The 21,046-nt window shown below is 52.9% G+C and overlaps 1 long non-coding RNA gene across 1 annotated transcript in view; it reads right to left on the bottom strand.

Annotated features, from left to right (window-relative positions):
- Positions 1 to 211: 211 nt before the first annotated feature.
- The window catches only part of LOC310694059, a 202,251-nt gene continuing 181,416 nt past the window's right edge, over positions 212 to 21,046 (bottom strand). The window contains exon 2 of the long non-coding RNA XR_014519508.1: positions 212 to 815. This is a non-coding gene — a long non-coding RNA (uncharacterized lncRNA). The remainder of the gene's footprint in view (positions 816 to 21,046) is intronic.

Here is a 21,046-nt window from a genome sequence, read left to right as displayed (position 1 = left end):
CTGCACGCCTCGGTTGTGGAACCAATAATGAACTGCAATAAACATCCTTGTATATAAGAAGAACTTGGCGTTGGTCTTTTGTGAGCTGAGACCTGAGGCAGCCCTGACAGTAAGTCCCCTCACCTAAAGAACGCAAATTTTTTTTTTGCAAAGCTCACGAAGTTTGGCGGCCATGAGTATGGAGGAGCAGATAACAGCCCTGCGCAACGCGGTCACTGAGCTTTCCACTGTGGTAGTGGTCTCCCAGCAGAAGGGTGAAGAAGCAGAAAAGCGCTGCCAGGATCTGCAAGCCAGGTGGGATCATGCATGCAAAGTGGGGTTCCCGGGGTCCAGATCAGAGGGAATCGGACTCGGACGGCGGGGGGGGGGGCAGTTTAGTAGCCCACTTCGATGGGAACCTGAAGCATTATCCCAGTTTCAGAGCAGACGTTGTATATGCGCTGCATTTGCTTCGGAAAGACTTTAAAGATGAGGAGGAGAAAGTGGGTTTCATTGTGTCCCATTTGCATGGGGAAGCTAGAGCCTGGCTACGCAATTTGTGGCGCGAAGATGGTCCTGCCCGCAGGAACTCTGATGAGTTTATCAAAGCCATGGACGCTTGCTTCCAATCTACCGTGGACGTGGATGTGGTGCGCCATGAAATGCATGGATTGCGGCAGGGCAAGGCTACAGTGCGTCAGTACCATTCTCGCTTTTTTGCATTGCTGAATGTGCTGGGCTGGGAAAAAGACTCCCTGGCAGTGAGAGATTTGTTCTGGGAGGGGCTTTCTGGCTCCGTAAAGGATGAATTGGCAAGGGGGGACAGACCCCAAACCCTAGCAGACGTCGTACAGAGGGCACTCACAATAGGAGTGTGCCATGAAGAACGCCCTTGGCACAGTGAGAAGGGGCGCCAAGTCCATGCACCAGCTAGAGCGCCTCCTTTTATTCCCAGGGACCTGGGACGTACGCATCCCTCGCCTCTGCTGAGGGAGGGGGAGGAACCAATGGAACTTGGTGGTGCAAAGGCTCAGACAGCTGCCGGAGCCCCAGCGTCTGGAGCAGTCAAGGCGAAGCCTCCTAGAGGGAACAGGAAGTGTTGCATCTGCGACAGTCCGCAGCACATGGCCAAAGAGTGTCCCCAGAGGCTCCAGAAGCACACTGCAGCCTTAGCAACAGTAACAGCAGCAGCGCTCCAAGGAGAGCAGTTTCAGGGAAACGACAATGCCTGGCTGGAAGCAGAGATGCTGGGGCTCAGCCAGGCGAGTCAGTAAAGAAGTCCCCAGCGCTTTTGCAGCCTACAGACCCCTTACCTCCCAAGCCAGTGGTGCAGCTCACTGCAACTCTCCAGCTACCCAATGGACTCACCCTGGAAGTCCCCATTACAATTGACTCTGGGAGAAACACAGACTTCGTGGGGGTGCAGTTCGTCAAGCAGCATCGCATAGCGCTTCTACCAGCCACGCTGCCCCTGAACGTCGTCACGGTAGATGGCAGGAAGTTGCTGGGAGGGCAAGTGGTGCAACAGACGCCACCCATGGTGATGCAGATTGGGAACCATCACGAGGTCATCAGTTTCAACGTCACCCGCTTGTCAGACACGCCTATAGTGTTAGGCATGAGTTGGCTGGATAGACACAGCCCATCCTTAGCGTGGTACCAGCGGCAGCTCACCTTTGGCTCGTCCTACTGCGCACAACATTGCATCCAGACCGGCCAGGAGGAGGAGGGCCAGGAAGAAGGGCAGCAGTTGCATCTAGGCATGGTACAGGCAGTGCCCCACAAGTACAAGGAGTTCTTGGAGGTCTTCTGCGAAAAGGAAGCTGACCAGTTGCCACCCCACCGGCCCTACAATTGTGCAATTGACCTCTTACCAGGGGCGACGCTGCCGACTGCGAAGCTGTATTCCATGTCTGAGGATGAGATGCAGGAACTCAGGGAGTTCATAGATCACAATTTGAAGCGGGGATTCATCCGAGAATCCAAAGCAGTGGGGGGCAGTCCTGTGTTCTTCGTGAAGAAGAAAGACACGCCCCCAAAAAGGCTCATTGTGGACTATAGGTTCATAAACTCGATGACAAAGCCCAAGGCCTTCCCCATGCCCAAGATTGACGACCTGCTCGCGACGGTGAGGAAGGGGAGGATCTTCACCAAGTTGGATCTACGCGGAGCATACAATCTCATACGCATGCGGGAGGGTGACGAGTGGAAGACGGCCATGTTCACGCCCCTGGGCACCTATGAATACAGAGTTATGCTGTTTGGTCTCCAAAATGGCTCTCACTGTTTCCAAGCATTCATGCACCACGTGCTAGCGGGACTCCTCTACAAGAAGTGTGTTTGCTTCCTCGACGACATCCTGATCTTCTCGGAATCACAGGAGGCTCACGAGAGAGACGTAAAGGAGGTCCTGCAGAGACTACGGGAGCACAGACTCTACGCCAAGCTGGAGAAGTGCCAGTTCGACGTGACGGAGGTGGATTTCCTGGGCTACAGGCTGTCCGACAAGGGACTAGCCATGGAGAGCGCCAAGGTCCGCACGGTGTTGGACTGGAAGAGCCCGCGCAATCGGAAGGAGGTCCAGAGGTTCATCGGCTTCGCCAACCGCAAGTTCATCAGGGGTTTCGCGAAAGAGACGGCAGCTATCACGGACACCCTCAGTTCCAAGAAGAAGAGGTTCACCTGGACGGACCAGGCGGAGCAGTCCTTCAGGAGACTTAAGAGCCTCTTCGCGTCCGAAGAACAGCTGCTACACGTGAATCCCGGCAGGCCCATGCGGGTTGAGACTGACGCATCTGACAGAGCAGTGGGGGCCGTCCTCTTGCAGGAAGATCCGCAAGGGAACTGGAGGCCCTGCGCTTTCTACTCCCGGAAGCTCAGCAAGTCGGAACAGAACTACACCATCTGGGACAGGGAGTTGTTGGCCATCCACGCGGCTTTCAGGGCGTGGAGGCACTTCCTCATCAGAGCCAAGCACACCGTGCAGGTCCGCACGGACCACAAGAACCTAGAGTATTGGCGCACGGCGAAGCTCCAGAGCCAGAGGCACATACGCTGGGCAGAGTTCTTTGCAGATTTCGACTTCAGGATAGAGTACATCCCGGGAGACAACAACGTCATAGCAGATGCGCTCTCCAGAAAACCGCAGTATCTCGAGGAAGCGGCACCAGCGGCAGCCAGGCACATTTTCGCACCGCAGGCGTGGGCGTGCGCTTCAGCCGCAGTGGACCTGGACGCGGTACGTCACGCGCTGCAGACGGACCCGTTCGCACAATCCAAGATGGAGGAGGTGCGGAGAGGCACAGCGAAGGACGACGAGTTCCAGATACGCGACGGCCTGCTAACCCGCAAAGGTGCTCTCTACGTGCCGGGGGACAATCTCCGCGCGAAGGTTCTGCAGCAGTTGCACGATGCACCCAGCGCGGGTCACTTCGGCAAGGAAAAGACGGCGGAATTAGTAGCCAGAGATTTTTGGTGTCCCCAGATGCGAGGAGAGGTCGCGGATTACGTCGCCAGGTGTGACACTTGCCAGAGGTCCAAGCCAGTGCACAAGAAGCCAGCGGGACTGCTGGAACCGTTGGAGACGCCACTACAGCCGTGGGAGAGGGTGGCGCTGGACTTTGTTACTGATCTGCCCAGTTCGCGAGGCAAGACGGCGGTGCTTGTGGTTGTAGACCTGTTCACCAAGATGGCACACTTCATTCCTTGCGCGAAGGTGGCGACAGCGGAACAGACCGCCAAGCTGTTCATAGACCACGTGTTCAGGGTGCACGGCTTGCCACGGTCCATCCTGTCCGACCGCGGTCGCCAATTCATTTCCAGTTTTTGGCAGAAGTTCCTCGGCATCCTGAACGTCAAGATCAACTTAGCGTCGGCGAGACACCCGCAGACCAACGGCCAAGCGGAGAGGGTCAACGCCATCATGCAGCAGTACCTGCGTTGTTACGCCAATCAACAGCCTGCGACTTGGGTGGACTACTTACCGATGGCCGAGTTTGCCTACAACAACACGAAGCACGCGTCAACGGGGGTGACACCGTTCTTCGCCAACAATGGGCGGCATCCCAGAACCTTCCCGGGGTTGGAGATGACGGCGCAGGGGGAGCCGCAGGGAGCTGAGCATTTAGCAGCAGAATTGCAGGAGGTCCACGAGGAGCTCCGACGGCACTTGGAGCTAGCTAAACACGCCTACAAAGTGCAGGCAGACAGGCACAGGAGGGCAGGAGAAGACATCCAGGTGGGGGATTGGGTATGGTTAGCAGCCCAGGCGGTACTGGCCAAATCGTTAGCTAAGAAGAAGCTAGGACACAAGCAGTTAGGGCCGTACCAAGTTGAGGCCAGGATCAACCCCGTAGCTTTTAGGTTGACCCTCCCGGAAGGTTCCAGAATGCACCCGGTCTTTCATAGGTCGGTGCTTATGCCCTACAAGGCCCCACACAGATTTCAGGAGGCAGGGACGGCACCAGAGCCACCCAGAAAGTCACCAGGGGGGGGGGAAGTCACCGAGGGCTGCGACACTCAACGAGGTCACGGAAATTCTGGACTCGAGATGGGGGGAGGAGGGAGTAGAATACCTCCTCGCCAGAGAAGGTACCCCGGCCAGCGCCAACAGCTGGGTGCCGGACTATGCTCTGGAGGAACCTCTTCTTAAGGACGAGTTCCATGCGCTCTTCCCACACAGGCCCATGCCAGCGGAGTATTTTGACGACTGGCTATTTACGCCCACACTTTCAGACAGCACTTTCCGGGGGTTCTCCTCAGCAGAGGAGACCACGCCAGAGTCGAGCCCTCCAAGGGGATTGTGCTCGGGGGTGGACACGGACCGCTCTTACTGGTGGGACGATCAACCAGAAGAGGAGTGGCGCAGGAGGTGGCTAAGGGGGCCTTGGCAGGCAACATCGCCTGAAGTAACAGAGGGAGGGGAGGACATGGATGTGTTGGGGGAGGATCCCGGTTTCGAGCACACATACACTGAACTGGAAGCAGAGGAGATCGACGTCGACGAACTGTATCCAGCTTCCACCCCCGCAGCAACGGAGCTCCCGGAACCTGCGCCCGAGCAGCGGGAGGGGGGAAGGGGGGACTTCGAGGGGGGATGGATGTCAGGGGTTCAGGGACAGAGGCACAGGGGAGGCAGGAGATGGAGAGCGATGGGGATGAATCGCAGGACAGCGAGGAAGAGGATGATAATGACTCAAGGCATTCCATGAGTCTTTCCAGCGAATCAGAGGATTCCCAGAAGGGGGCGCCGGTGGTCAAGGCAAGGGGAGCCCCAGGGGGGACGTGTCAGGAGCAGGGGGCCAGTGGGGGAACCCAAAGTGGCAGCTGGGCGTCTGGACCAGCCTCCCCGCCAGAGTGCAGCGGAGGGGGCGGAGGTTCCAGTGTATCAGGAGAAGCAGCTCCGGCAGCAGAGAGGGAAGGGGGGTCGGAGCAAGCCACCCTCCCAGAAGGGGAGGGGAGTAGTGAAGGGAGTAGTGTAACTGTCAAAAGGAAGGTTAGAGGTTGGGTGCGCGCGCCAAGTTCAAATGTGGAGGCGCGCGGAAGAACAGGGAGCCCGGAGGAGGAGCCAAGTCCCAAAGCCCACAGGAGGGAGGGAGAGCAGTCTGGGGATTCCACGGCAGGGGAATCCAGGAGGGGCGAAACCCCAGCGGGCAGGAAGACCCTGCAGAAAAGGAAAGAAAGGAAGAGGTGGAGCAGCGTAAGCCTATTAAATTGGTGCAGGGGAGGGACTGATTCAGAGGGGACTTCAACGGTCTAAGGCAAAGAGACGTGGGGCTGCACGCCTTGGTTGTGGAACCAATAATGAACTGCAATAAACATCCTTGTATATAAGAAGAACTTGGCGTTGGTCTTTTGTGAGCTGAGACCTGAGGCAGCCCTGACAATATATTTATTAGCATTTTCTATAATGAAACAAAAACAAAAATAAACAACCACAAAAAAAGAAAATTGCTTATTTCTTTTAACTTATTTCTCAGACCTCCTCACACCTTCCCTTCTTGTATTCCAATTCAAATTATTAGCTCAGCAAATCCTTATTACTTATTTCTCAACTTTAACTTAATAATTTAATTTAACATATTATTATTTTACTTTTTCTCTTTCATCCATTTCCTCAATTTATTTTTGCTAACCTTATTTTCATTTAATTTAGTTCATTTTTTTTCTTCCTTCATGTTTTTAACTAATAATTTAGCTTTATTCCTATTTAGCTTAAATCCTGCCACTTCCCCAAATTTCTGATTTTTTTCAATTACTTTAGGGAGTGAGGTTTTAGGTTCTTCCACTGTTATCACTACTAGGTCATCTGCATACGCTTTTAACTTGAATTCACTTTTGCCAGTTTTTACACCTGTGATCTCTTTATTTGCTCTTATGTTTTTGGCAAGTACTTCCAAGACCAGGATAGACAATAATGGTGATAGTGGGCATCCTTGTCTCGTTCCTTTTTGGAACTTACAATCATCCGTTATCACCTGATTTATAATTAGTTTGGCTTTTTGTTCTTAGAACTTCTTCTGATTTGTTCTAACAGCTTTATCATGAACTTCCAAGAATGGGGATCAGTTTTCAAGGCCAGAGGAGATAAACTGGATGCCTGCGTGGAGAGGTGCTTGAAGCAGGTTTGGTCTGGACTAAGCAAAAGAAGTGCAGCTCCTATTTAGGGGCTCCCGTTTCAGAATGGGCCCCCTGGCACCACAAGAAAAGGGCTGCAGGCATCAGGAAAACACTGTCAGGAGCCCACGGGAAGCAGCTTATTTACCTGGGACTGCATGTTGGGATCTGCAGTCCTTGCCCCATGGTCCCTCCCAGAAAGGATGTTCTGAGACATAATCCCACCAGGCCAAGGGTGGGGGCAGATTACACTTGGTGGAGCACAGTCCTCGGGAAGCAAGGCAGCAAACTACAATCTTCCAGCCCCCTCAGTGCAGACTTGTGGGTCACTCTTAGTACTGAGAAAGAGTTACTCTGCTTGTGCTCAGAGGCACACTTTCATTGTTCTTTATGTCACATGTTCCAGTCCTTGGCACTGGAACCAGTTTCCAGAACTGAGGCCTGGTGAGTTCTGGCTCCAGTGACAGGGTTGTTCTTTGGACAGGACTCTTTCTGCCCACTTCGATTGCTGCTGCTGCTGCTGCTGCTGCCTGGTGACTTGGCTAAAGGAGCCAGTTGCCCTATGGCCCTCATGCGCCCCCTGCCTAGTGACTGTGCACCTTGCCATGTACCCGGGAGCAGCAGCAGCCGCTGCAGATCAGCTTGACCTTGGGGCCCCCTAGACTTTGCCCTCAGCTTTCTTCCGCTCTGACCTTTCCCAGCCTGAAATAGTACTCACCCATGCGAACCGTTTCTAAGCCTCCTGTGACTTCCGTAGGGGTTTGTGTGGACTCATGTAGCCCCCAAGCCCCACCAGCCTTGGTGAGGAGGGCAGCCCATGGGGGGGGGGGCTGCTGCCCGCACGTGTCTGCTGCAGCCTCCTTGGAAACGTGTCCAAGAGAGGGAGTAGAAATTCTCATTTTTGTAGTGCTCCCCTCCATTAATTTTCCAGTTGTAGTACATTACTCATGGATAATTAAGAGTGAGCTATTAATACAACGCTTAATATTCAAGTGCAGCCAAGAGGAGAGGCCAATAAGTCAAGCAGTCGCATCCTACAAGACATTTGGGCTCTCTGATGAGATTTCTCCCCCCAGTTTTGGCTACTGGAGCATAGTGTGCCTCTTCCATTTACGGGTGGCCCTGAGAACTTCATTTATTGATAGAATACAAATAGGTCATTAAATCAGGGGAAGGGAATGGGAATTGCCAGCCATCGAGGGAGCCGGCACCATTCATAATTGTAGCTATCTAGTGGGAGAGAATTATTTGAGATTCTGCCAGGGCGAGTCTCTTAAAATTAATGAGTCCAAAGTCCATCTTGGAATGAAATGCAGGCTGAGGAGGACCAAGCGGCAAGCAAGAAGAAGCAAGACTTTGGATCAGGCTGCAGGACTGGGAGGGAGGCCAGGAGGCTGCCTCGCTCTCTCGCTTGGCTGCCTGGCTGCTCCTTCAGACGGGGGCTGGTGGAGACGCAGGTTGGTGCGCTTGGGCTGTCTCTGTGGCTCACATTTCCATCTGGCTGGACACTTTGTGGCTGGGAGTCCTCACGCCCCTCGCTGGCTCTTGCCTCCCCCTGAGTAAATTCCAGCAATGTCAGATTCCCAAGAGGTGGCTACCTGGCAGCGAAGGAGGGGCTCACCCAGCCCAAGATACAGGAGAGAGAGGTCCGCCTCCAGCACAACATGGGAGGCTTGCAGCTTCCGCTGTGAGGAGCCCAGATTCCCAGGGCTGTGCCTGGTATGCGCTGGGCAGGAGACCTCCAGCGAGGAGGAGGAGGGGGAGGAAACTGGCTCACTGTGTTCCCCATCTCAGACAGCCACCTCAGCAGCCAGCATCCTGGCCGAGCTGTGCTAGTATGAGGGCGCCATAGGCATCATTGCTGAAGAAGCATCTTCCTAGGAGCAGCATTGGCAAGGGTTAGTGTGTCCTCCGTGGGGCAACTGGCCATCTCTGCCCAAACTGTGCTCCACTCCTTCCGCCCCAGACCAGAGGCTGGCTGGGTTCTCCTTTGCATGTGCAAGAGCAGCGGCCGGCCTTTCTGCGTGTGTCCTGTGGGGAAGGCTGGTGGTTTCGCTTGCGGCCAGCCTGCTTTGCAGAGAGATGCCTCCAGAGAAGCGGAAAGACAATGGAATGGTCTCCCTTGGGAGGCTGTGGACTCTCCTTCCTTGGAGGTTTTTAAGCAGAGGTTGGATGGCCACCTGTCATGGATGCTTTAGCTGAGTTTCCTGCATTGCAGGGGTTGGACTAGATGACCCTTGGGGTCCCTTCCAAGTATAAAATTCCATGATTCTATTTTTCCTCTACTCACAATTGCTAAGCCGGCAGTTTTCCATCAAGGTAGACCTCAGCATGGAAAGGATTCCCCACTCAGGGTCACAACTGGGCAGGATTCTTGGTAATAAGAACCATAAAACACGCTGAACACTGAAGAGAGAAAAGATGGGGGGGGCACACAAAGGGTGGCCTATTAATAGCTCTCTTCCTCCACCTGGTCTGCCTCCACTCCCCTTGTGGTGGTTGCTGGGGAGGGACATTTTTTCCCTTCCAGGTGAGCTGAAGGCAGGTGGCAGAGGCGGCCAGCCAGCTCCCTCACAAGGGCACCAAGGTGTAGGGAGCCATGCTCTCCTCTTGCCCAGTCTCTCTTCTTGTACTCCCTTGAACCATAGCTTGCTTTCCTCCCCCTCCCCCTCCCCCTCCTCCTTGCCAAAGTACCGTATTTTTTGCTCTATAAGATGCACCAGACCATAAGATGCACCTAGTTTTTGGAGGAGGAAAACAAGAAAAAAAATTAGTCTGACTCCCAGAAGCCAGAACAGCAAGAGAGATCTGGCTTCTGGGATAGCCTCTTGCTGTTCTGGCTTGTGGGATAGCCGGGCAAAGCCTCTTCAGGGCAGAGGGATGAAGGCTCACCCAAGAGCCGCGCTCCCTTTAAAGAGCGCGCGGAGCATGTGTGCGGCTCTTGGGCGCTTTTCCCCAAGGAGGGAGAAGGGCAGCACACACGCTCCGCGCGCTCTTTAAAGGGAGCGCTGAGCAGAGCCTCCTGCCTGCACTCGCTCAATAAGACGCACACACATTTCCCCTTACTTTTTAGGAGGGAAAAAGTGCGTCTTATAGAGCGAAAAATACGGTGCCACTTTTTAAAGCAAATGGAAATATTCTCTGCCTTATTGTGAATCTCAGTCAAATCTCTGGACAGTCACAAGCCTGACTAGCATATTGATGAATTTGCAATAAAGTGTTTGCACACATGCACTTCTGCATGGGGTGTGTCTCCAGTTAAAAATCCAGGCTGGTCTCCCCCACCGGGCATTTCTTTCTTGTTCAACATCTGGCTATTTCCACACAAGCAACGTGGAGCTTTGGGAGACAAAGGTTTTCCAGGGCATGCGCTGCGTGCCTAAGGACTGCCTCTGCCCAGCCAGAGTCCTCCTAGTCCCGTGAGTGATTGACGACTAAGGTCATCCTCCTTCCAGAGCCGCCACTCACGTTGGGAGAAAAAGAGGCAAGTCAAACCCGGCCAGCCCCAGCCCAGCATCTGCCCCAACTGAAGCTGAGGGCTGGTCAGCTGTCCACAGATCACAGCAGGGGGCTTCCAGTCACCTGTCATCAACACATGATGGATGGATTGGAGTGGACACTTCCCCCTTGCCCCCTGCGGATGCTGGCCGACTGCAGCCTCAAGGCTCCTGGTGGTGGGCTAGATCTCTCCTTTGAACTGAAACGCCTTTGTTGTTGGCAAAGGCAGCAGAAGAGGAAGGGGGATTCTCACATCAGGTACTAAAGGCAGCGGCAGGGTCTCCTGGGACCTGTTTTCATGGGATGGCAGAGGAGGCAGTGGCAGCCAGGACCCCTCAAACCTGGAGTCATCAGTGCCACAGAGGGGGGTTTGCAAAGGCCATGCGTGTGGCTGCAGCAGTGGCAGTGCGGGCCTCTTTGGTGATGGAAGGAGTTTCTGGCAGATGCTCCTGTGCTCAACCAGGTTTAGATGTTCCAAGGCCCCAAAGCAAAGGACAAAGCCACCCTGTGGCCTCAGGCTCCGAGGTTGGGGATGAGGAGAAAGCAGGATTGGGGGGGGGGGGGTCGGGGCGGAGCAAGGCCCTCTCTAAATATAGGCCCCAGTAGGAAGAAACCTGCCTCTCGCCCCCCTCCAGTCTAACGCCTCCATATTCCCTCCGCCTGGCAACAGGCTGGCCCTCAAAATACCCTTGCAAATCCCAGCCATAAAAATTCCCCGTAGTAGAGCATGCCAGAGGAGCAGCAGGCTAAATTGAGAGGCATGAGCTCAGAGCCCTCTTCTGAAAAGGCACCATAAAGGGGGCAGAAGTGTGCTGGGCGGGGGGGAGAGGACCTCTGTATGGGACCAAAGTTGTTTATTTATAGAAATACTTATATATTGCTATATCATAAAAATATATCACAGCCGTGAGCAGTTTACAGTGATATAAAAACATGAAACCAGACAACAAAATCCATAGACCTCTGTGGAATGAAGTCTTCTTAATTGCCCGCATAGGCCTGGTGGAATAAAGTTGTCTTCAGCAGGTATTTAAAAGTTGGCACAGAAGGCACCACAAGCTTTTGCCTTTGGCCGTTGCCTGAGGTTGTTTACCCTCGCAACAAATGAGCCCCATCTCCGAGGCTCCATGCAGCGGGAGGGGGGTGGGGGTGGCAGCAGACCCTCCCGCAAAGGCAGCGCCACCAGATGCGGGCACACCCATCCATGCCAGGCTCTCTCCGCCCTGTTCCCATTTCTCCACAGCATCTTCTGCAGCGTGCAGGACCCATCTGCTCCTTCTAAGGCAGACTAGCCTACAAGACGTCCCTGCTTTCTGTTGCCTTCTGCGCATGCTTTGAACATCTCTCTCACACATGCAGACACACTCATGGATTCACCCTTTCCTTTGTAAGTGGAAGGCAGGTCCACCCTCAAAGGGCCGGGCAACATGGGGCACATCGTCAGCTTCTAGGCCAGGAGAGAGCCTCGCTGGCAGGTGGGGAGGAGGGGGGCTGGAGAAGGAAGGCACCCGGCCTTGCCCTCAAAGCCCAGCCTCCCACCGACAAGCGGGCTGCTGCATCAGCAAGCCCCCCCTGCACCTGCCCCTCTTCCCCACAAAGCCCCCTTTGTCCAGGTAACCTGACACCCTGAGAGATGGGATAGAGGCAGGGGGGTCCCCAGCAGAGGAGCTCAGGCAGGGAATTTGGCTCTTGGGCATAACAAAGGCTGGGAAGGGGGAGGGGGCTGCCAGGCCTTTGCTGTCTGGCCCATTGAAATGCACGCAGACCCCTTCCTCCCACGCAGAACCCCCTCCCCCTCCTGCCATTGTGGCATCTCCAGGCATGCTCACAAGCACCTTCCTTCCCTTCCTGGGAGGGGGGAGGGAAGTGGAGGTCTCTGATATAGTCACAGAGCCCAAGGGGTAGCCATGGCAACCTGTGGGGGGGGGAGGGAGAGAAGCAGCACCCCCCACAAGGCGCATTGTGCAGAACAAGGCTATGGAGAGACCAGAACAATGTGGGCCTTGTGGGGCTGCAAAGGCAGGGAGTGGGGCAGGGGCGCAAGGGGGTGGGAACGGGAGCAGCCCCACTCACACAGGTTGCAGCTCAGGGGTCCCCATTCCAAGAGTCTCTCAGAGAGAGCTGAATGAGCAGTGCTGGCCAAGGTCTGGAGTGGGACCTTCTGCACTCAAAGCAGGTGCTCAGTCACAGCGCATTGTGATTCTCCCTTCCCAAAAGCGACACATCAGCAGAAGGCTGAGCCCGCCTCTCCCCAAATGGTGTGCCTGAGCCCCTTGCCAGGAGTTCCCCAGCATATAGACTGCAGAAGCCCTTAAACATGCCAACCTAAGGAGGAAATCAGGAAGGAGCTGAGGCAAACTGGAGGCTGGGGGTGCCACTGATGCCAGCCCCGTGTCCCCTTGCCCTCCTGGGATGCAGCTGCTGGAATCGTTCTGGGTGCCCGCTTGGACTTGGGCTTCACCTCCATGCAGCACCCAGGCGGGAGCAGCTGCTGACTCTGCTACAAGTCTCTCTTCTTCTTCTTCTTCTTCTTCTTCTTCTTCTTCTTCTTCTTCTTCTTCTTCTTCAATCCATTGTAGCCAAGTAAGATTGTCTTCCATGAACACGGTCTTAACAGCGAGTCTATAAGTGACTGTGGAGGCCAATTCTGGATCCACAGGTCCTTCCACGGTGGGGACATTGCTTTCTGGGCGGGAGTTGATCACGGTGAGGATTTGCCAAGCATGCCCTCCACTTAGCACATTTCTCCCTTGCTTCCTAAGTTCGAGTGTCTTCAAAGTCCATGACACCTTTGGTAAAGGCTGTTCTCCAGCTGGAGTGCTCCCAGTTTATACTACATTTTTTTAGATTTGTCTTGAGACAGTCTTTAAACCTTTTTTGTTGACCACCGGCATTACACTTTCCATTTATAAGTTCAGAATAGAGTAGTTGCTTTGGAAGACGTTAATCAGGCATCCGCACAACATGACCAGTCCAACGAAGGACCTAGCAGGGCAGCAGTTGAAGAAGGAGCAAAAAAGGTTTTCTTGTGTGTGTGTGTGTTTCTTTGTGGCTGATTAGCTGTTCTCCCTGTGCAAAGGTCAGAGGGGGCAGGGTTTCTGTTGAGGCAGGGGATTAGCTGTGGGAGGAGCTTATCAGACCTAGCAGGGCAGCGGCGCGCGCCTAGCGGCGCGCACAGTTTTATCCATCTTTTAGATTTAGGGGAGCTAGTCTCAAACGTTTGTTGGGGGAGACCTAGGTTTTTTTCTTGTGGGGGGAGTTATTTGTCCTGTCTTCACGCTTTTTATGATGGAGGACCGCTGTAGCCACCCCCAACGACACGTTCTCAGGATGGAGGGGGAGGGAACAGCTGCAGTCGCCTGCGGTTCCTGCGCAATGTTTGCCATCTTGCCAAAGGTTGCAGGCAGCTTTACCTGCAGCAATTGCATGTTGATTGCCCTCTTAAAAGACAAAGTCCAGCAACTGGAGGAACGTGTAGCTACGTTCCAAAGAATTAGAGAGCTGGAGCTCTTCTTGGAAGCAACAGAGCACACCGTCTCCACCAAGGAGGAGACAGGGGGCTCCCCTGAGAAGGAGGCTAGTTCACCAACACAGGAGCCAGATATATGGAGAAACGTGACTCAAAGAAGTAGGAGGCCCAGGGTTCGCTCTGATTGTTTAGAAATACACAATCGCTTTGAGGTCCTCTCCCCTAGCATGGAAGACGAAGAGCAGACTCCATTTGAGGATCTCTCCCTCATTACAGTCGATCAGGTATATGAAGACGAGCAGCAAAGTCAGTCCTCAGGGAATGTGCAGGCGACCTTGGAACAGACAGCTCACGGAAGAACCCCGACCAAACCTAAGAGGAGGCGTGTAGTGGTGATAGGGGATTCCCTACTGAGGGGAACAGAAGCAGTGATCTGTGGGCCTGACAAGATGTCTCGGGAAGTGTGCTGTCTCCCCGGGGCTAAGATCCAAGATGTAACTGAACGACTGCAAGGAATCATAAAACCCACTGACAAATACCCCTTCCTCTTGGTTCATGTGGGAACCAATGACACTGCAAGCAATAGCCTCCAGAAGATCAAAAGAGACTACGAGGCTCTCGGCAGGAAATTGAAGCAACTAAATGCCCAAATTGCCATCTCATCTGTCCTCCCAGTTGAACGACGTGGCCCAGGGAGAGAGGGAAAAATAGTGGAAGTGAACAGCTGGCTTCGCAAATGGTGTAAACAGGAACGGTTTGGATTCTTAGATCACGGACTGCAGTTTCTTGAAGATGGACTTCTGGCAAGCGATGGGCTGCACCTCACAACGGTTGGGAGAAATGTTTTTGCCAAAAATCTCAGAAACCTCATCAGGAGGGCTTTAAACTGACTAATGTGGGGGAGGGAGACAGTGCTCCTGAAGGTAGGAGTCTATCAATTGATGAAGATGATCATCCAAATGTCATAGACCAAATGGAGCAAACAGCACGCAGACCTAGTGGTGGGAGGAAAAAATCCTTAAATAAGAGACACGGGGGAATGATTAATGGACTTCAATGTCTGTACACTAATGCGCAAAGCATGGGAAATAAACAAGATGAGCTTGAGCTCTTGGTACAGCAAACTAAATATGACATAATAGGCATCACTGAAACCTGGTGGGATAAGTCCCACGATTGGAATGTAATAATGGGGGGATACAATCTATTTCAGAGAAACAGACCGGACAAGAAAGGAGGAGGAGTGGCGTTATATGTCAGGGATGTGTATACCTGTGAAGAGATCCAAGATTTAGAACCTCAAAGCCAAAGTGAGAGCATTTGGGTCAAAATTAAGGGAGAGAAGAATAACAGAGATCTCATTGTGGGAGTTTACTATAGATCCCCAAGCCAAACGGAGGACATAGATGATGCCTTCCTGGAACAGATGGCCAAGCATGCAAAAGGAAGGGAGATAGTAGTAATGGGGGACTTCAATTACCCGGATATTTGTTGGATGTCAAACTCAGCCAAGAGCTTAAGGTCAAACAGATTCCTCACTGGCCTTGCAGACAACTTCATTGTCCAGAAAGTGGGAGAAGCAACAAGAGGAACAGCCATTTTAGATCTGGTCCTAACCAATGTTGATGACCTGGTTAGTGGGGTAGAAGTGGAAGGATCATTAGGCGCGAGTGATCATGCTCTTCTGAAGTTTACTATACAGCGGAAAGGAGCAGCCAAGCATACTAGGACTCAATTTCTTGACTTTAAGAAAGCCGACTTCATAAAACTTAGGGAAGAGGACCCAAATAATTACCGCCCAGTCAGTCTGAGAGAGCCAGTGTGGTGTAGTGGTTAAGAGCGGTAGACTCGTAATCTGGGAAACCGGGTTCGCGTCTCCGCTCCTCCACATGCAGCTGCTGGGTGACCTTGGGCCAGTCACACTTCTTTGAAGTCTCTCAGCCCCACTCACCTCACAGAGTGTTTGTTGTGGGGGAGGAAGGGAAAGGAGAATGTTAGCCGCTTTGAGACTCCTTAAAGGGAGTGAAAAGCGGGATATCAAATCCAAACTCTTCTGACACCAATAGTCAGCATGGATTACTGAAAAATAAGTCATGTCAGACTAACCTGATCTCGTTTTTTTGACAGAATTACAAGCCTGGTAGATGAAGGGAACGCAGTGGATGTAGCCTACCTTGATTTCAGCAAGGCATTTGACAAGGTGCCCCATGATATTCTTGTAAAGAAGCTGGTAAAATGCGGTCTTGACTATGCTACCACTCAGTGGATTTGTAACTGGCTGACTGACCGAACCCAAAGGGTGCTCATCAATGGTTCCTCTTCATCCTGGAGAAGAGTGACTAGTGGGGTGCCACAGGGTTCTGTCTTGGGCCCGGTCTTATTCAACATCTTTATCAACGACTTGGATGATGGACTCAAGGGCATCCTGATCAAATTTGCAGATGACACCAAACTGGGAGGGTTGGCTAACACCCCAGAGGACAGGATCACACTTCAAAACGACCTTGACAAATTAGAGAACTGGGCAAAAACAAACAAGATGAATTTTAACAGGGAGAAATGTAAAGTATTGCACTTGGGCAAAAAAAATGAGAGGCACAAATACAAGATGGGGGACACCTGGCTTGAGAGCAGTACATGTGAAAAGGATCTAGGAGTCTTGGTTGACCACAAACTTGACATGAGCCATCAGTGTGACGCGGCAGCTAAAAAAGCCAATGCAATTCTGGGCTGCATCAATAGGAGTATAGCATCTAGATCAAGGGAAGTAATAGTGCCACTGTATTCTGCTCTGGTCAGACCTCACCTGGAGTACTGTGTCCAGTTCTGGGCACCACAATTCAAGAAGGACACTGACAAACTGGAACGTGTCCAGAGGAGGGCAACCAAAATGGTCAAAGGCCTGGAAACGATGCCTTATGAGGAACGGCTAAGGGAGCTGGGCATGTGTAGCCTGGAGAAGAGGAGGTTAAGGGGTGATATGATAGCCATGTTCAAATATATAAAAGGATGTCACATAGAGGAGGGAGAAAGGTTGTTTTCTGCTGCTCCAGAGAAGCGGACACGGAGCAATGGACCCAAACTACAGGAGAGAAGATTCCACCTAAACTTTAGGAAGAACTTCCTGACAGTAAGAGCTGTTCGACAGTGGAATTTGCTGCCAAGGAGTGTGGTGGAGTCTCCTACTTTGGAGGTCTTTAAGCAGAGGCTTGACAACCATATGTCAGGAGTGCTCTGATGGTGTTTCCTGCTTGGCAGGGGGTTGGACTCGATGGCCCTTGTGGTCTCTTCCAACTCTATGATTCTATGATTCTATGATTCTATGATTCTATGATTCTATGATTCTATGATTCTATGATTCTATTCTATGAAGTTGATGTTGAAGAATCATTGCTTCTTTGCTCCTTCCAGTACACTGATATTAGTTTGCCTGTCTTCCCAAGTGATGTGTAAAATTATTCGGAGATACTGTTGATGGAATCTTTTGAGGAGTTGGAGATGGCGTTTATAAGTGGTCCATGTTTCACAAGCATATCCTGCCTTTGTTCTTGGACCAGGGAAGGGGCTTCTCTTCCACCAAGGCCAGGTGGGGAAGGGGACCCCAGCAGACCCCAAACCACCAGAAGAGCCTCTGCACAGCCATCACAACAGATTCAGCCTTGGGATAAAATGGCAGGAATGCCACTTGCCTGCCACCCCCACTAGCCATGTTCCTCCCCCCACCCAACAGCCTGTCTCTCTCCCTGCCTGAGGCTTAGTTGGCATCTGCTTCCCCGGGGAGGGGGTTCAATGCCTTGCCCCAGGCTGATCCTTGGGGTGGGGGGGAGGATCAACTGGAGGAGAGTACCTTTGAGGATGGGCAAGGGGTGCATCCTCCCCCCAGCTCTCTCACAGCTTCAGTTGGGGCGTGTTGTGGGCCAGAGGCTGCAATGGCAGCTCTTTCCATCATGAGCAGCCTTGCCTGACAGACCAAAGCAAAGCAAAGGGATTCATTCACCTTGGAAATGCACCAGGCTGGGAGGGTCTTGTGATGCACCAATGCCGCAGGGATTCAGGTCAAGCTGGAGCAGCCCCCCAGCCCCCCTGCCACGCAGAGCAAATATTATCTGTCCTGGAGCTGGTGGGGCAAAGGGTGGCCACAGCTTGGCTGGGCCAGGCCTGCCCTGCCTTTCCACTCCCCCCAGCTGCTCCCAGGCGGTGACAGGCTCTTGCTAAGTGAGGTAATAGGCAATTGATTTTGTTCCGTTTTGCAGTGGGCAGTAATAAATCACACGCCCTGTCAGAGGGTGTTTCGCACGTTCAGAGAGAGTGTGCCAGCAATTAACCAGCAGAGAGCTCAGAGAGGGAGAGGCGGCCTCGGATGCAGGAGACCAAGGCTTGGCTGCGGCTTGGCTGCGGCTTGTGGCAGGCCATTCCCATAGGCCTTGAAGGAGCCAGAGGGCGCTGACAGGGCACAGGAGGCAGTGCCTGTTTCCTTGAAAGAGAGGGGGCCACGAGAAGCGAGGCTGGCAGCGTGCCCCTGTCCTCCTCACACACAGCTGGGCCTGCTTTGAGCCCTTGGCCACCCTGGAGAGCAAGGGCCACCACTGCCTTTGGCTCACAGCGGGTGGGCGGAGCAGACTGTTTGCCAGCTTCTGCTCTGGAGCTTCTGTGACTCTTATGGGGATTGTGCAGTTGAGATTCCTGAATTGCAGGGGGTTGGATTAGATGACCTTTGGGCATCGCTTCCAACTCTACAATTCGATGGTTTCCGGGCGCAGCCCTGCCTACCCTCCCTGCTTGGGCTTCTCAGTAGCTTGGCATGGCATGCTGTGTCAACGGAGCCCTGCGGCTGGATCAGGCCAAAGTGGGGCCATCCCGGTCAGCATCGTCTTCTGATAGGGACCACGCAGATGTCCAAGGAAAGCCTGGAAGCTGGACCTGAGCACAGCAACAGCACGCTCCTCGCTTGGCATCCCCAGCAAGGGGCCTTCAGAAGCACAGCTGCCTCCCACGGTGAAGGCAGTGAATGGCAGAGCATGACCATTTATGCTTTATGAATTTGTCCAATCCTCTCTTTCGCCATCCCTGCTTCCTGTGGGAGGGAGTTCCACAGTTTAACTGCATGACCAGGTACTTTCTTTTGTCTGCTCTGAATCTTTCACTGTACAGCTTCATTGAATGCCCCATGTTGAGTTTTATGAAAGTGGAAGGAAAGCTTTTCTCTCTCTTCTTTCATCTGACCTCTGACTCCCCTTGTCTTCAAACAAAGAAGCCTCGTGTTGTCACCTCATGCAGGAGTTTCTTCAGCCCCTGGATCCTTCCGGTCTATCTTTTCTGAACCTTTTCTAGCACCACAATATCCCCTTGGAGGTGAGGCAACCGGAACCATGCACGACATTCCAAGAGTTGTCACTCTGTGGCTTTAATTTGACACCCAGCAGGGGCAGAGTCTCTGTGGGTGCTCAGCTTTGGCGTTACTGAAAGAGCAGCTTTATGGAGATGGTTAAAAGTGCCCCCATTCCTAGAGAGCACCTGGAACATGTGATGCAAAAATACAGAAAAGGGTGCTCTTGAACATGTGCAGAGTGCACTCCCCTCACCCCACTGAATGTAGTCCCCATGCATTAGGCAACCCTGCCCCTCCCTCTATGGGACTTGAGCTCTGGCTGCTCCCCCTCCTCTAGGCAAGGGGTTCCCCTCACAGACAGCAGTCAGCATCAGGGGCAGAGTATGGGAGAGCGCCAACGCCTCTTCTGTCGCGTGTTAGGCAGGAAGAGGCTTGCATTGCCCCACCTGGCAGCACCTTCCTTCCCCCCACCTCATCTGCCAATGTGGGTCCTCTAGACAACTCTCCTATGCCTTTGCTCTGAGAAGAGAGTCACCCGCCTGAACTAGCAGCTAAGCGGGGTCCTTGTGGCACAGGCCCCCATTCTGGCTATGACAGGCGCGTCACTTTGAGTTAAATCAGCCCAGCAGCGGCCTGAGAGCGCTCCCACTCCCTGCGGTCACGAGATTTTCTGTGCTCCAGAGATGACATGTTCAACCCCCAAGTGCCCTTCGGAAGTGAAGATGGGAGAAATTGGTGGAACATCTTGACTCCTTGGGAATGGCTGTAGAGTGGGTTGGGGGAGAACACCACCCTTGTGTAATTCAGAAAGCAGAGCAGGATCGATAGGGATGGCAGCCATTCAAGGGAGATTGGCAGCAAAGTTCTGCTTTCAACTCTCAGGCTCATCATGATTAATAATAATAATAATAATAATAATAATAATAATAATAATAATACTGCATTTTACACATATCTAGTGTCGCTCAGGAGCTGAAGCAGAGACGCCATAACTTCATGGAAGAGTGAAGGGCTGCCCCCAGGAAGAAATGCTTTTGCAGGCCCCTGCAGGTGTATGACCCTCCTTAGAACACAGCAGTCTTGGGAGAGGAGCCATAGAAGCCCCCCATGCCCTTCCTTCTCCCTTCTGCACTGCACTGGGCAGCCCCATGTTGTCTCCTGTTGGCATCGCTGCCCCTCCAGAACCTTCAACTCACAGTCTTTGGGGGAAAGTATTCTGCCACAGTGCACCTGGGGTAACCATTTGCTAAGCCTGTAACATTGTGGTAACAGGTAGGTAGCCATGTTGGTCTGCCATAGTTGAAACAAAATAAAATAAAAAATAAAAAGGTGCTACTGGAAGGATTTTTTTTTTATTTTGTAACATTGATCTGAGAGATGAATGCAGTTTTACCACACTTCTACATCTGATCATAAATCTTGCACAGCAGGAAGATGGATGGGAATTTCCTCTCAACTTGGCAGGACTTTATGGGCAATTGACTTGACAGGTATCCATCCACATGTGCCAAGTAGTTGCATTGGCGAGCTTGCTGCATAGTTAACTGAACACCATCAAATGCATTCAAGTGCATGGAATCAGCGCTTTCTGTTCATGGCCAGCAGAGGGAGTTATTGCTTCAGGAAAGCCAACAGCACCTTAGTTTGGGCTCTTCAAATGGATCTGACTGGCCTGGTTCACACAACCTAGTAAGCTGCCTTTCCTGGTAATCCATGAGCTGCTGCTAAGGCTTGCTGATGTCTACAGCTGTTGCTTAGCAGAGAGAACTCCTCACCACCAGCCTGGGTTCTCCAGACCTTGGCGTAGCTCAGGGCAGCTCAGGAGGAAAGACCGGGAAGGAGCAAGGCATTTGGGGGCTCTTGGGAGACCACCTTCTGTACAGTCCCAGTGAGACATTGCTTAGCTTCTGGTCATGCCAGCTGGGGCAGCGTGTGTGCAAAAGGTTCCGTCCTCTCCTGATTCTGGGAGTGACCCTAGGGCAGGGGGGCTCCTCACCTCTAGAGACCCCTCTGACATCCTCCCCACCACCACCTGCAGGTCCACAGGCAACCACAGGGCTCCCTTTCTGCTGTATTTCAATTCCTGGGTGTCTGCTGTATCCTGCCAGCTGCTGGCAGCAGGCAGGAGCTGTGTGCCTAGTCTCTAAAGGAGACTG

Source organism: Podarcis liolepis, assembly GCF_965112155.1.
Source record: "Podarcis liolepis genome assembly, chromosome: 15".
NCBI classification, from domain to species: domain Eukaryota; kingdom Metazoa; phylum Chordata; class Lepidosauria; order Squamata; family Lacertidae; genus Podarcis; species Podarcis liolepis.
Note: the sequence above shows the minus strand (reverse complement) of the source record. Positions and strands in the feature narration are given on the sequence as shown.